Raw genomic sequence first — 17,551 nt, forward strand, 5'->3', positions numbered from 1 at the left:
ATTATCAGTATCTGGTCAGTATTTTTTCTCAGGAGTGAGAGACAAAACCAGGAGAGGAACAATCAGAGAAAAGGTAGAATAGAAACAAGTCACCAACTCTGCATTTATCACCCACTCGTGGCTTTGGTTCCCACTCCTGAGAAAAAATACTGACCGAATACTGATAATGAGGCCGTGGTCTAACCGTAACTCTAATGCTAGAGCTTATTTTTTACGCTGTTCCTCGTGTGGTATAAGTGATTAGACGACTTTATTCTTCGGGTTGGTGCGATTACAACGATACCAGATTCATATTCATATTCATAAAAGATGCTTTTTTTTGCACAGACTAGTTTTTGCATCCCCATATTTTGATAGCTATAATTTTTCCATATTTCGGCTGAGAGAGTCATGTAAGGGCTTGTTTTTTGCGGGACAAGTTGACGGTTTTATTGGTATCATTTTCGGGCACATGACATTTTTTGATCGCTTTCTACTCCTATTTTTGGGAGGCAGAACAAACAAAAACCAACAATTCAGGAATTGTTTTTACTTTTTTTATTCTGTTCCACGTGTGGTAAAATTGATAAGGTCGCTTTATTCTTCGGGTCAGTACATTTACTGCTATACTACATTTATATAGTTTTTTATGTTTTGGCGCTTTTACACAATAAAAATGCATCTGAATTGATGATATTTCACCAACGAGGAATTGGTCTTCACATTCCGGAGTTATGTTCATCATACTTATCTGAATAAATACCAGTGACAGGCTGCTGTATATTAATACAATAGCTTTTTTGATATAGAGGTTTTTAAAATTAGTGGCTCCTCTCAATCCTTATATATTTATTATTGTTTTAAATAAATTATATACACATTTTTTATTGTTCATATATGCACTGTAGCACTTTCATTAGTGTATGGAAAGTATGATCAATTGTTATTCACTTTGTGTCGTTTACTTTTAGTTCACAATCATATACAGTACAGACCAAAAGTTTGGACACACCTCATTTAAAGATTTTTCTGTATTTTCATGACTATGAAAATTGTACATTCACTCTGAAGGCATCAAAACTATGAATTAACACATGTGGAATTATATACTTAACAGAAAAGTGTGAAACTACTGAAAATATGTCTTATATTCTAGGTTCTTCAAAGTAGCCACCTTTTGCTCTGATGACTGCTTTGCACACTCTTGGCATTCTCTTGATGAGCTTCAAGAGGTAGTCACCGGAAATGGTTTTCACTTCACAGGTGTGCCCTGTCAGGTTTAATAAGTGGGATTTCTTGCCTTATAAATGGGGTTGGGACCATCAGTTGTGTTGTGCAGAAGTCAGGTGGATACACAGCTGATAGTCCTACTGAATAGAGTGTTAGAATTTGTATTATGGCAAGAAAAAAGCAGCTAAGTAAAGAAAAACGAGTGGCCATCATTATTTTAAGAAATGAAGCTCAGTCAGTCCGAAAAATTGGGAAAACTTTGAAAGTGTCCCCAAGTGCAGTTGCAAAAACCATCAAGCGCTACAAAGAAACTGTCTCACATGAGGACCGCCCCAGGAAAGGAAGACCAAGATTCACCTCTGCTTCTGAGGATAAGTTTATCCGAGTCACCAGCCTCAGAAATCCCATGTTAACAGCAGCTCAGATTAGAGACCAGGTCAATGCCACACAGAGTTCTAGCAGCAGACACATCTCTACAACAACTGTTAAGAGGAGACTTTGTGCAGCAGGCCTTCATGGTAAAATAGCTGCTAGGAAACCACTGCTAAGGACAGGCAACAAGCAGAAGAGACAAGTTTGGGCTAAAGAACACAAGGAATGGACATTAGACCAGTGGAAATCTGTGCTTTGGTCTGAGGAGTCCAAATTTGAGATCCTTGGTTCCAACCACCGTGTCTTTGTGCGACGCAGAAAAGGTGAACGGATGGACTCTACATGCCTGGTTCCCACCGTGAAGCATGGAGGAGGAGGTGTGATGGTGTGGGGGTGCTTTGCTGGTCAAACTGTTGGGGATTTATTCAAAATTGAAGGCATTTTGAACCAGCATGGCTACCACAGCATCTTGAAGCGGCATGCTATTCCATCCGGTTTCGTTTAGTTGGACCATCATTTATTTTTCAACAGGAGAATGACCCCAAACACACCTCCAGGCTGTGTAAGGGCTATTTGACCAAGAAGGAGAGTGATGGGGTGCTACGCCAGATGACCTGGCCTCCACAGTCACCAGACCTGAACCCAATCGAGATGGTTTGGGGTGAGCTGGACCGCAGAGTGATGGCAAAAGGGCCAACAAGTGCTAAGCATCTCTGGGAACTCCTTCAAGATTGTTGGAAGACCATTTCTGGTGACTACCTCTTGAACCTCATCAAGAAAATGCCAAGAGTGTGCAAAGCAGTCATCAAAGCAAAAGGTGGCTACTTTGAAGAACCTAGAATATAAGACATATTTTCAGTTGTTTCACACTTTTTTGTTAAGTATATAATTCCACATGTGTTAATTCATAGTTTTGATGCCTTCAGTGTGAATGTACAATTTTCAAAGTCATAAAAATACAGAAAAATCTTTAAATGAGAAGGTGTGTCCAAACTTTGGTCTGTACTGTATACTCATTACTTAATTTCTTTTTCTATTTTCTTCTTTCTTACTTACATTTTTCACATTTGCTTATCCCCCCACACACTGTTTATTCATAATAGGTCACTAACATTCATTCATTCACCTTTCACACTTCTGTTTTACGTTTCAGGACATGAGGTTCCTTGTATATTTATTGCGCTGAGCCCAGCCGGCTGTAATTTGACCCTTGTGTTCTAACGTGGAGCGCAGAAGTCGCCATCTTGTTTTGCGCTCCAACGCTGAATGCATACCGCCGTCACTTCTGCCCTATTGATGCGCTCAAGCGAGTCGAGTCACGCGGACCGGATGTGACGTTGTCATGCATGACAATCCCTCTCTCTGTTACCAGCTAATCGCGGCTTGCTATATAGCACTTTGCACCCTTTTTGGCTGACTCCGGCTTAAATACCAACTCTGCCTTTTTGTTCCTTGTCCCTAGTCAAAGCCCAGATGGCGAAACGTGCGTTGGGAGCAGCAGCATGTGTGTGTCGTTTCAGCTCATGCCGGTATGTTAATTTTTTCTGGCGATATGGCACCAGAGAGATCCCGCAGAATCCCACCACTGCCACCACATGTGAAGGATCCACACCTCGCCACCCGCCTGACATCACAGTTACGTCTGATGGATCACATGATATGGATCTGCCCTTTGCACCAACGTGACATTCCGCACCCCCTCGAGGATGCGTAATGTCAGATTGGTACAGTTCTACACAGACACCCCTGTCCACACAGGTACAGGAAGATACTGGGCGTGAGAAGAGGTTGCCCACTCAGTGTCTGACGTGGCACCACACTCGCTCACACCCATGACAGGCTGAGAGGCCCCTTCCACTAGCCCCAGTGAAACAGAACCTTGTCAGCCTGGTAGAGCTGCTACCAGTTTCTATTAGATATAAGCCCCCCGGTCCATTAACGGGAATTATCGGGCCAGAAACCAGCCCCGGTATCGTGTTAGTTGGACCGTACAATGGACATGAGGATTCGTGGATCGAGATAAAAGAACAGCCCAAAGTTAAACTATATATTTAATCGCCATCACATCGCCTATATACATAAGGATTATAAATACATAATGGTCAGAGATGCAAACACAATAGTAGTGGTACAAAAGATAAAAACAGATATTAAGAGTGAGTTACCAGTCAGATGGAAAGCCTGGCGTGCGGGGGAGGGCTGCCACATGGTAGGCTTGTGGGTCCCTCTGTGGAGATGACTTCCCTCACATGATGTGTTGTCGCAACCTCCCAGAGAAAAAGCCCTGGGCTAGAACTGCAGGAGCTTTTAAACTCTCTGGGTCACTCCCCCTCCTACCCCTTGGACTGGACCTAAATCTCCACCCATGGCCTCCCTCAGCTATAAACTCCAAAAGCGAAAATGGGTTATACTTCCTTAATGGACGGTCCTAGGGAGCCAGTTCTGGTGTCATCACGATCCAGGCGGGCCCCTGCTACGCGTGGAGACTAAAGACAGTGACCCTACGGGTCTTCAAAAGGCTGTGTCTAGTATCTCCCCATCCCTACGCGCTAGACTGGGCTGGGAGTAAGGCTGACATTCCCCATTCTCTTGGGATCTTGAAAATCTATTTTATAAATAACTAGGACATATAGCATTTCCATAATTTGGTATTGAATTATAATTGTCTGACACAAAGGGAACGGCATGGCTTGGATCTCCAGGGGGTCTTCCTGTTGAAGCCCACCGCTAGCTGGTGGGGGTGTAATTTCTTGGCTTGGAGCTGCTAAGTGAAATATTTGTCACTCACTCTCTCGGGCCCCCTTCCTCCTTCTTGGCTGTAGAAGTATCCAGTTACAACTGTATGCAGTAGATCTTTATAATCCCCTGCCAAATAGGATACAATGATTGACATGGGATTATATCTACAATATTCTTGACATATTTTGTATTTTTATTGCATCGTTTTATTCTGAGAGCGATAACTTATTTTTCAGCTGATGGAGCTGTATGGCGGTTTCATTTTTGCGGGACAAGATGACGTTTTCAGCGGTACCATTTTTATTTACATTTGTCTTTTTGATTGCATTTTATTCCATTTTGTGTTCGGCGGTATGATGATAAAGCACTGTTATTTGCATCTTTTTTTAACACCGTGTTCACTAAATGGGTTAATGAGTGGGACAGTTTTAGAGGTCAGGTCGTTCTGGACGTGGTGATGCCAAATATGTTTACTTTTATCATTTTGTTTTTTTCATAATAATATTTATTTCTGGGTATAATATATTTTTATTCTTTAAGATTTTTTCATTTTGTTTTATATTTTTCCAATTTTTTTTTTTACTTTCTGACACTTTTTTACTTTGTTCTACTATGGGACTTTCATTTTTTTGCAGGCTGATTGCTTGTATAGCATAGGGATGCAGCAGCATCTCTAAGCTATGCAGGCTGTAAGCTCTGCACTGACACAAGTTAGATAGTTAGTGCTCTGCACATGATCTAACAAACTTGCTGGTGCCTGGTGACCCGGATGTAGTCATGAAGACATCGGGTCACCATGGCAACAAACAAGACCACCCCACTGAGGCAGCGAGGGGTCTCCGATCCAAGGTAGGAGGGGCTGTCTTACCTCTACCTGCTCCCGAAATGCTGCGATCGACTTCAAATCGCAGCATTTTGGGGGTTAATGTGCCGGGCTGCTCCTGGCACAGAATACTGGGTGTCAGCTGTCAGAATCAGCTGACACTCGGAGATGAACGCGCCAGCACAGCATGTGTGCGGGCGCGATCGCCGAGGTGTAATAATACGTACCTGGTCATTAAGGCCCAGGGCACAGGGGTGTCTTATTACGCCTCATGCCAGAAACGGGTTAAAGAAATTTTTGTATGACTGTGAAGCTGGATTTCCAGCATTTCCATTGCTGGTGAGCTGGATTTTTCCTATAAAGTCTGTTAGTGCAGTTAATAGTTACCATCCGTTTTCCTCTAGTCAGATAGGTTCAGATCACTTGGACACTAAGTTTGTGTTAAAAAACTCAAAAGAGAAAAAAAAAAAGTTAGAGAAGACCTCCATGTGTTATACACGTATTTTCCCATCAATATTTTGCCACAAATCAATTTATTGTGGAAAACTCATCATGGCTGGTAAACTGAAATGTTACAAGATTCTGTCATCTGCTCCTCAATGTTTGCTGATCCCTCAGTGCACACGGTGTATAATGCAGTCACAGCACCCGGCACTTACTTCCAGCTGTTAGGAGGTGCTGGGAAGTTTCCTTCAGTTTAATACTGACTGATATTATAGTGAATGATTCCCAGTGAATAGACCATGCTGGCGATGTGGAGCATTATTCTATTCAGGGGTCGCCCACCCGTCACCTCCAGTGACTCCGCTCAGTAAGCGCTGCAGCTGCAAGAACTGGTAATAATCAGTGTGGGGCGTCACATTCCTCCCGCAGCGGCCATTTCATCCATCTGCCACATTCTTACACTGTCTTCTCCACATTTACACCATCTAGTTAGTTAGTTACTTATTTTCTGCCAGAAATGTGAGCTACAATTTTGGTGTAATTTCTGGAGTAGAATGTTAGGCCCCTCCCCTCTCACATAAGCCACACCCCTTTTCAGCTAAGCCACGCCTCTTGTCAGACAAGGCACAGAAAGGGTTTAAAACATGTGAAGCAAATCATGAAATACAGATTTTGCTGCACAGAACTACAGGATTCTGTCATTTAGCTGATAAATCTCTCCCAGTGACTTCTGATTAATATTTAGATTTGTATTGAACATAAACCGCAATCGTATGACCATTAATAGATAACCAGCCTTCTTTATACACGTTCAATTGTTACCATAAGTTATTTTCCCCCAAAATATCTCTGCAGATCCTCTAAATGAATCTATGTAAAATATGAAGAGCTATATATGGAGAGCTATATATGCCCCCACATTATCTGCACAGGGCCACATAATATACAGTATTTGGGGAACATTATAGTAAAATGTATTATAGCACTATAACAGCATCCTGTCCCTTTAAATCTTCAGATACTTCTGTCACCATGGTAACTGCATTTCTGAACAACCAATAGGATTGCTCAGTTTGAATTTGAAAAAAAAAAAAAAAAGAAGTCAGTCTGTTATATCTCATCCGAGTGTGAAGACAGACACCTGCAGTCAGCGCGAGATTCCAGGTATAAGACGTCTATAAGATAACGGAGGAGCCACATCCCATCACACGCACTCACAGACCACAACCAAGACGTCCTGAGAAATCTGCTCAGCACCAACTTATTATTCCCCAACACACAATAGGATGAGATATCAGGGGGTGAGGCCGCACTCGTCACATCTCCCATCTGGATGGATCCGGCGACAAGATCCCGATATTTACCCCCCGCTCTGCTCCTCCATGGGGAACGGCCCCGGCGCACACAGGATGGCCGCAGTGTAGTATTGCTAGTACTCTGCACGATACCCCGTCCTCCATATATACCACATACTAAAGGGGAGCTCCCAACAAGTTATCACCTATCTGCGGGATAAGATCAGAGTCCGACCACTGGGAACCACCAGTCGCCAGAACAGGGCCCTGTTATCCTGTTAGGAGGCAGCGGCAGTACCCTCGCCCAACCACCGAGGGTGCCAGAGAACGTTGAGTACAGCTCCTGCAGGCCCCAGAGAGGGTGAATGGAGCGGCGGTGGAGCATGTGCACCTCCTCTACCATCTAACGGGGATAAAAGTTCTGGTGACAGCTGGAGTTCCCAGCGGACGGACCCCACTGATCTATAAGTCATCACCTATCCCAGGTATAAGTGATAACTTGTTCCAACTGAAAATCCCCCTGTAATGGAGCCGACATATGTAGCAGTCAGTATCCTATACATTTCCCAATGTTGCCCTTCCCCTGCACCAGAATTTATAGTCAAAACCCCTGCTGACTATTCCTGATGTTTTATAGGATTTGGATACATTGTCAGTGAAGATGTCAGCAGTCACCATGTGCCCCGGATACGTCCCCCCTGAGGAGATACTGAGAAGACTGGCGTATTGTACGAAGCTTCTCCCTTCTCCCCTCTACAAGAAGGAGCGCCTCATGCCAACCAACCCAGAAGCCCAAAGAAGGTATACTGTAAGGAGAGAAGAACGGCCCGCTCCACCCATAAGCATCCAAGCCAGGGAGAAAAGGAAACGGGAAGAAGAAGAACAAATGGCTCTAAGAGAAATGCTGGACTATCTGGATGAAGAGGAAGACAAGAAAGAAGAGCAGAAGGCGGCAAAGAAGATCAAACTGGACATTAAGCTCCCGAGAAGCAGCACAAGAAGAAGCAGGACCAGGCCGCACAACTTCCACCACCAAGTCAGCCAAGTCTTCCCTATGACAAGAAAGAAGAACATCCTGTGGACCGTCCTGCTGGGACCTCTCTGCCGATAACATCAGATGCGGCATTACCGGCCCGTAAGTATAAAAACACCAGTAATAATAATAGCAGGAGAATAGTAATATAGTGGTAATAGATCAGTATTAGACTAACAAGAGTATTTATATTAGTGATAATAAGAAAGTCATAAAAGTAGTAATAAAATATCCGTAGTAATAGTACAGTAGTAGGTGGAATAGCAGTGTGATCCGGGGTCCTAGGACTGATCGCCTTTTCTCGGGGTCAAGAAGGAATTTTTCCCCTGTGACACAAATTGGCTGAATGTGTCCTGGGGTTTTTGCCTTCTTCTGGATCAACAGTGTAGGAATAGGGTAGTATTAATGATAATAGAAACGTTAGAATAATAGTTATAAAATAGCAGTATTAATAATAGTATGAATATAAAATAGTTATATCTATAAAAAGAACAAAACACTAAATTAAAATAATTATAGTAGTACCTCAATCAGTAGTGTAAAGTGAAATAGTCATAGAAAAGTTAGAATAGTACTATAAGATAGCAGGACGTAAGTAATAAATATAAAATCTATAAAAAGAACAAAACCTAATCTAAAAGTTAGAATAGTTCTGTAATAAAATAGCGGGATATTAATAATAGTATAATATCTATAAAAAGAACAAAACCCTATATATAAAATAATAATAACTATAGTAGTAGTATAATTAGCACTGCAATATTAATTAGATAACTAGTAATAACATAATTAGGTTTGATCCAGGGTCCTAGGACTGATCGCCTTTTCTCGGGGTCAAGAAGGAATTTTTCCCCAGTGACACAAATTGGCTGAATGTGTCCTGGGGTTTTTGCCTTCTTCTGGATCAAAAGCTTTAGACATAGGGATTTTAGTAATACCATTATTAGAGTCACAAGAGTAATAAAAAAAATGATAAAACTAATAAATAAAGTAAATAATAAAAGGTACATTTTTAATAAATCGTAAAAATGGTAGTAATAATAAGATATTTGTGAGGCCGAGTTCCAGTTAGTAAATAAATTAGTGTTAGGTTAGTGTAGGGACCCATCTGAAGAGGTCGCCTTGTCGTTGGCAGATGGGCTCGCACAATTTGCTCAAAATGTGCACTAAGAACCTCATATTTACAGTACAGACCAAAAGTTTGGACACACCTTCTCATTTAAAGATTTTTCTGTATTTTCATGACTATGAAAATTGTACATTCACTCTGAAGGCATCAAAACTATGAATTAACACATGTGGAATTATATACTTAACAAAAAAGTGTGAAACAACTGAAAATATGTCTTGTATTCAAGGTTCATCAAAATAGCCACCTTTTGCTTTGATGACTGCTTTGCACACTCTTGGCATTCTCTTGATGAGATTCAACTTTTGGTCTGTACTGTATATCTATAGTAAATCTAGCAGTAATACCATTCAGGAGATATAGATATACATGTATACACTCGTTTTGTGAATAACTTTTTGTGCAGCACCACAGCAGCAGGTATACAGGTATAGGGAGCTCACATCTAATGATAGTGTTACAGTGATATTATAGCTGGGCCTTAACGGGAATCTGTCAGCAGGTTTTTGCTATGTAATCTGACAGCAGCATGATGTAGGGACAGAGACCCTGATTCCAGCGATGTACCACTTACTGGGTGCAGCAATTGTGATAGAATCACACTTTTCTCTGTAGCAGAGCTCAGATGTTGAGCCCTGTATAACACCGAACACACCATTGATTGGCAGCTTTCTATGTACACTGTATATTGACAGAAAGCCGCTAACCAGTGATGGCGGTGTGGTTGGACTAGGAGACACGAGACACCTAGTCTTGTAGTGATAACGTCCTGCTGATAAAATACTGATTGTATTAAAACAGCAAAACACACCCAGTAATTGACACATCACTGGAATCAGACTCTCTACCCTTAACCTGCTGAAAGATTAAGAATAACTGGTTCCCGAGAAGCATCGAAAATATACTTCACAGTCAGGATCCAGCACCCGCTCAATAGTGCACATTTTCATCAGGCAGGTGTCGTCAGGGCACCTACGAGATCTGCAGCAGTCGTACAGCTGTATTACACAGTCCCGCTGCTGGAGGAGCTATTCCTGATCCTGGCAGTTTAACCCCTTATACCCCACCGTCAGTAGCAACCACAGCATCTAGATGGTTTGGACAGAAGGAGAGGGAGATACGATTACGGTGCTGATGAGTTTCTATAGAAGTTGGGGTCCTAACAGTGACCCCCATGACTGACATCTTACTGCTCCTATTAGACCTTGACTGAAGAAAGGTCTATTAGGACATCGGTCAAAGTAATGTCACCTGCTCTGCAGCTACTGGAAATACCTAGGTCTGATTACTTTCCCATTTGCAAAATGTGATTTTGCGCTGCACCTACAGCAGCACTGTTTTACCATCATCATCAGTGACAGGACCTCCAGCCTTTCCTGAGATTGATCAGTGGAGGAAGAAGCTTTCAGTTCCTTGTTCCACCATTCAGTTCACCTGTATGTCTCTGCTAACAGCTGATTGGACTGGTTAGTGCAACCAGCTGTGACATGCCACTGCCGCCTTGCACTGTGTGCAGGCACAGGAGGCTGAAGGAGGAGGGTCTGGCAGAAACTGGGTGTGGTGTTAGTTGTGACTTCATGACTAGTCTCCGAACAGAACACGAAAAGACTAGTCAGGATGTGACCAGGTCCTCCAAAACCAGGAGTGAGGCTGGTCACATGCTGAAGTATAGTATGTAGGCAACGGTGCAGAATGCTGACAGTGAGTATATTACAAGGGGTCAGCATTCTGCAACTTAGACACACACATTGAAAAGTATAAAAGCTCGGACAACCCCTTTAAAGAGGTATTCCTATTTTGTTAACACACACCATACACTTTTTGCACATAATGGTCCTAAGCCCAGAAGTAGCAGAATTCTCTACACTTGTCTCCATTAGTAGCAATGATATCACTCGATGCCTCGTAGTCCTCCAGCTGAGAAATTGTCATTTCTCATTACACAAAACTTCATTTATGGACATCTATGGTGATTTCTTTGCCTGTGTGGATTGGATGGGCTGTTACCGACATCTGGTGAGAATTTCATGGCAATAGCACCTTTAGAAATATATTTACTTAGAATAGTAGTGACGTGATGAATACTTATTCCACCGCTGTTTGTTCCGGGAAATAGTCATGGGATAGCCGCCATAAGAAAGCTTGTCCAGCCGTCACTATTCCTCCTGCCCCCGCTATACACATGCACACTCCACAGCCAAGAGGGCATTTATTCTCACCAGAGAGATAGCCGCTGTCAGACGCCTCTGGTGACAGCTTCTCTCAGAAGAAAAGGATTGGGCATGCTGATATCCAATATGCCTGATCTTTCCTTCCCAGACATGAAGAAACACCATACATGTTAGGTGGTGAATATGAGCAGGCTTGGTCCACATCCACCCAGTGAGTGTGAGCATTGTTACCGGGAGTTCACACTAATAAATCCCTTGTGCATTTGCAATGTGATCTACGAGCAGAGATTCATGGCTGACCCTATGATTCCCGCTGCAGGTTTAGGCTCTGTGCACACAGCGCCTTTATCAGGCCGGTACGCTCCACAAACCGTCTGAAGAACAACCACCCAATAAATAGATAGAATGACCATATACCCTGCAATGTAATCCGCCTCGCTGTGCACATGGTCAGTCCTTTAACCGTTTCACGTTTATGAAGAGGCCACACGGTTAGAAGTGACCGCTCCTTTCTCCAGGCGGTTTCTGCTCGGAGTTCTCCCTGTCTCGGTTTCTGCAGCTTCTTCCTGTAGTAAAGCTGAGCGGGTTGCCGGCATCTACAAGACGTGGTGTGCACAGACCCTTATACTTATATCCAGAACACGGAGGACCACGGGAGCATTTTTCTTGCACACGTGAAGATCACGGAGGTGTGAATGAGACCCCACTCGTATCCAAGGTGCGGAGCTCCGAACAGTCATCGTTTCTGGGGCGTCACCGGCAGATCTCTTCTAGGAGATCACAGTGGATCCGAGATCTCCAGCATTTCTCCATCTTTATGTCTCACTATATTGTGGCTGATATCAGCGACTCCACCCTTATAAATGTACAGAGGCCACAGGTGCAACACACCAGACCCCCTGACCACAACATCCCGGACCCCCTGACAACCAGGGCACAACACCCCGGACCCCCTGACCACCAGGCGGTCACTATGGGGGCTAATAGACTATGTTACTGGAGGAGAAAAGGATTTCTATAGAATCAGTAGGAAACACCCTGAAGGTTTCTCTTTGCGGCTTTTCTCCAGGATTTTCCTCACTCGTCATTTATCGCTTCTCATTATTGCCAGAATCCCAGTGGGTGAGGACGATCCCGGACAGCGCCCCCAATAGTGAAGTGCACCGAGGAGTTCACAAGATTCCTTTATATGTTGCAGGGGATTAAACGTCCTGCAGATTGAGGGGTTGGGGTCCTCAGACCCCCAACAATCATGCAGCAGACTTTATAGAAACCCCTGAGCAGCAGAAGCAGTGAGCGGCTGCAGGAGCGTGCACACAGTGCGGTGTGAGGACCAGAGACTTTCTATGGAGTCCATACACAATGTGCTGAGCGCTCTGGCAGGGAAATAACCTCTCTATTGGTGGTGGATCATAGGACCGCTGCAGACAATCAGTAGCTATAGATCGGCTGCAGACATCACATTCTATATGTAGGTATGGGCTGAGTGTGGGATGGAAATACTGAACAGCCCCTGTTGATCCCCCCCTAGTCCTCCATGCTGCTGGTCGGGTCCCACCAGGCTCCTTGCCCAGTACTGTTGGCATGTGACTGCTGCAGCCAAGTCAGTGGCCATACCTGCTACCACCACTGCTTGGATGGGACAGGCACGAGCCAACAATGGAAGAAGAGAAGAAACAGGCGGGGACCCGGCCAGCAGGACGCAAGAATGGAGGGGGGGATATCAGCAGGAGGGAGGAATGGAGGGGGGGTAATATCAGCAGCACGGAGGAATGGAGGAGGGATATCAGCAGCACGGAGGAATGGAGTGGGGGGGGGGTATCAGCAGCACGGAGGAATGGAGTGGGGGGTGTATCAGCAGCACGGAGGAATGGAGTGGGAAGGATATCAGCAGCACGGAGGAATAGAGTGGGGGGGATATCAGCAGCACGGAGGAATAGAGTGGGGGGGATATCAGCAGCATGGAGGAATGGAGTGGGGGGGATATCAGCAGCACGGAGGAATGGAGGGGGGGATATCAGCAGCATGGAGGAATGGAGGGGGGATATCAGCAGCACGGAGGAATGGAGGGGGGGGGATATCAGCAGCACAGAGGAATGGAGGGGGGATATCAGCAGCATGGAGGAATGGAGGGGGGATATCAGCAGCACGGAGGAATGAAGGAGGGGGTATACCAGCAGCACGGAGGAATGGAGGGGGGGATATCAGCAGCACGGAGGAATGGAGGGGGGGATATCAGCAGGGCGGAGGACTGAGGGGAGGGAGATCAGCAGGAGAGAAGGTGCTGGGGTATATCTCATAGCACACTGGGACCGCACTAACATTAACGGCAGAAAATACAGTTGATAAAATATTCAGTTATTAGAAAATAATATAATAACATTTATACCCATCACTGGAGTGGAAGTCCATATGTGCCACGGCCACCGGGCCAGGAGGAACAGCAGGAGGGTCCTTCACCTCCTCGTGTCTATTACTCAGGGGCTACTCACATCTTATAGGGTCACATTGTAACCCGGAATGTAACGAACAGAATGGCACATAGCAACGCTGCAGCTAATCCCTGGTATATAACGATCACAATGGCACAGAGCGACGCTGCAGCTAATCCCTGGTATATAACGATCACAATGGCACATAGCGACGCTGCAGCTAATCACTAGGACTTGGTTACAATCCGCTTCTTACAGCCAATCCCAGCTGTAGAATACTGGCAGATCAGCAGGTGATCGAGTCTCCCCGGGCACAGTGAGCGGCACAAGTCTCCCGGGCACTGGCAGCGTTACCAGGGCAGGTGCCAGTCTCACCCCATCACCCCAGACACCACACGCTATGGGCATCTCCTCCTGCCAGCGTCCCTGGCACTGCTGCGCCCCCATCTGACCAGTATGTGCGCACATCACACAGGACCCATCACCTGCTGCCAGTCCCGGCTGCCATCGCCTCTGCCAGCAGCAATCAGCAGCCGGAGGCTTCTCAGCCCGGGACATGGGCTGCGGGCACGGGGCTGCTACTTACCTGTGCCCGCAGCAGCGGCCGGTGATGGATGGAGGCAGCGGTCAGGCTCTCCCCGGCGCCCTGATAGGAAGGGCGGCTCACTGACAGGATCTCTCCGCGGAGTGTGGAGGAGACAGGGCGGCTGTCATCTCTGCTGCCCACAATCCACTGCGTTATATCAGACTGGAGACTCAACATTCCAGCCTGGAAAAGTGTGCCGCCACCTAGTGGCCAGCGACTGCACTCAGCAATTGTAATGGAAGCAACAGCAGAGATGCCCCGCCACCTAGTGGCCAGCGACTTCACCTGCACGCTAGTATTGGCTGCAACAGCAGAGGTGCCCCGCCATCTAGCGGCCATGTGCGGTAATGTCGGCAGCGGAACATGGAGGGAAGGAGTGATGTGCTCTGCTGCTTGTCTGCTGGACCTTGTAGTTCTAATGGATGGGGAGGACATAGTCCCCAGGGTGTCCTGCACATTAGTAGATGGCTGCACCAGGTCCTGGGTCACATAGTCCTATTGCTTCCTCTTTGCTTTCCAACTTTCTTATTTTTTTTATTTGCAATGTTTGCTGTAGTTTTTATCCTTACTATTTTGGGGTCCATACTGTGAAGATCTGAGATGGTGCATTTCAATAATTACTTAGGCAGGTTAATAATAATAATGATTTTTATTTTTATAGCGCCAACATATTCCGCAGCACTTTACAATTAAGCGGGGACATGTACATACAATAAGTTCAATACAAGGTAAGACAGTTTAAACTGTTACATGAGGAGTGAGGTCCCTGCTCCTAAGCTTACCATCTACAAGCAACACTATTTTATTCCTTACATCCATGGTAATACAGCAATTCCAGGTAAATGTCCAAAATACAATTGTCTCAGTCCACAAGATCCCCTCCCCGGGGAGGTAATTCCACTGCATTTGTGCCAAGCGATAATCACTATCCCCCAACTTTTGGTTGGCCCACATATTTCGTATCTCCAGCAAGTATAGTCTGTAGTCACAGTCCACGATTCTCCATATGACACATAAAACGATGGAAGCAAAGGTATCCAGTAGCAACAGTCCTTTAAGAAAATGTATCAAATCCAGACAATGGATCACGGATCCCACAACTGTAGCACATTTATTCAGCTCAGGTGATAGCTGATCTCTACGCCATAAGCCATCGATTCATCCATGGTCCAGATCCTCAGACTAGATACTATCCCTTCAACGACATTCCACCAGCTCTAACCATGTGGCTTCTTTTCTCCTTCACTGGGATCAGCCCTCTGAATGGACAGAACTGTTCCCACCCTCCCCCCAAAGCTAGTGGAGGTATTTTTCTCAGGTCAAACACATCACCTGGGTCTACATGTGAGACTCCCTGTGGTGACGGCTCCACTGGATATACTTTCAACATTCACACAATGGGCCTATTATAATGCCTCAATAATACTGCCATACAGTGGTCAAATTAATTCCACCAAACAATCCCTAAATACCCACCATATGAAACCTCTAAAGAATAGTAACACATTACTAACAATGACGATACAATAACTAAATAATGGCACCATACAGTCTATAAGAAAATAATTCCATAAAGTGGTCAAATAATTCTGTCATAAAATAATACCGCACGTACGGTGTGCAAAATGTTACATAGACTATAAAAATAGAAGCAATTACATTAGTATGAACAGAATTGTACAGTCCACAAAATGATGACACAAAGTTTCAGAATAATAGTATCCATAGTGCCAAAAACTACTACCATATGCTGGCCAAATAATATAGCCACACAGTTCTATGGAAAATAGTGCAATACAGTGCACAAAATAATTCTACCCCACAGTCCATAAATACACGTCAGAAAGTCCCCAAATAATAGTGCTGTACAATACTGAAATACACCGGCCAAATAACTGTGCCATAGTCCTGACATCACACCGTAAAGTTTATTGTATTAAAGTTTTAAATATTAGTACAATACAAATCATTACCTAAAAATACTGTTATACCCTGGCCGAATAATTGATAGATTAATGTCCCAAATACTGCACAAACAGCATAAAACCTCCCAGATCAGTGTCAGCTCCCATACTCCGGAGGGCCCAATTCCCAACAAAATAAGCAAAATGTTGTGGACCAGGGTCCTCTCTCTGTGGAAAAGCCGCAGCGTATTATAGCAGCAGGAAAGCGGATGGAAGTTTACAAAATGTAATCTGCACGCTGAAAATAAATGTCTCTGCTGATTTCATGCAGAAATTGTTTGCAATGTAGAATTAAAATCTGCATCATGTCAATGTATGTGACACATTTATGTGACGTCCCTTTAGCGTTTCCAAGCGTCTCCTGCCCATTAAACCCTAAAAGACAGACATTGCTCAAATGACGTGGATAGCATCCGAGTGCTGCGCATTTTCCTTACAAACTTTCTCTCGAAGGGGCGAGTTTTATCTACAAATCCGATGGAAAATGGATATATCCATGTTTTATCTTTGTGAACATTGTGAACATGACCATAAATTACAGCCCCAATTCCCAAAAAGTTGGGGCCGTGTGTAAAAATGGAAAGAAAACAAGAATGCAATGATTGGGAAATCTCTTATAGCCACATTTTATTCACAACAGAACATAGATCACAGATCAGAGGGTGAACATCAGACATTTTCCATTTCATTTGAAAAACTTACCTAATGTAGAAATTGACGGCAGCAACACAACTCAAAATCAGGTCATGGTCATGTCTACCACTGTGTGGCATCTCCTCGTCTTTGTACAGCAGTCAGGAAACCTCCTGTGGAAAGTTTTAACAAGCCTAGGAGCAGAGACATCATCCGTCCTTACCCAGGAGTTGTCTTCGGGACCGAAACCCTTCCAGGAACCAAGATACTGTAATATCCCTCTATGCCATCTTGAATTCAAAATACGAGAAATTTCATATTCACCGTCTTCCACCACAGGAGGAACTGTGACAGTGGCGTCCCTATTAGAAACGTCAGCCTTTTTCAACAAGGAAACATGAAACACAGGATTAATCTTCCAGGAAGTAGGGACATCCAACCTGACAGCAGATGGGTTAACAACCTGAAGCACTTTAAATGGACCCACAAACTTAGGACCCAGTTTTTTAGAGGAAATCATCAACCGCAAGTTCTTTGAGGACAACCAAACCATGTCACCCACAGTAAACAAAACCTCTTTACGTTTCCTGTTAAAATACTTCTTGGACTTCTTGTTAGCCTCTTGCAGGTTACAACGTACATTAGTCCAAACTCTCTCCAAATCACCGGAAAAATTCTCCTCCTCCGGCACCGCCGACCCCAATTTGGAGAACGAACCAAA

The 17,551-nt window shown here is 44.5% G+C and overlaps 1 long non-coding RNA gene across 1 annotated transcript in view; it reads right to left on the reverse strand.

The window, feature by feature from the left end:
* LOC141156559 (uncharacterized) overlaps nt 1–17,551 on the reverse strand; it is an 810,169-nt gene that overhangs the window by 53,808 nt on the left and 738,810 nt on the right. The window lies entirely within an intron of this gene.

The sequence above is a fragment of the Phyllobates terribilis genome, unplaced genomic scaffold (assembly GCF_046119375.1).
Source record: "Phyllobates terribilis strain yellow unplaced genomic scaffold, ASM4611937v1 Scaffold_8__6_contigs__length_399053987, whole genome shotgun sequence".
NCBI lineage: Eukaryota > Metazoa > Chordata > Amphibia > Anura > Dendrobatidae > Phyllobates > Phyllobates terribilis.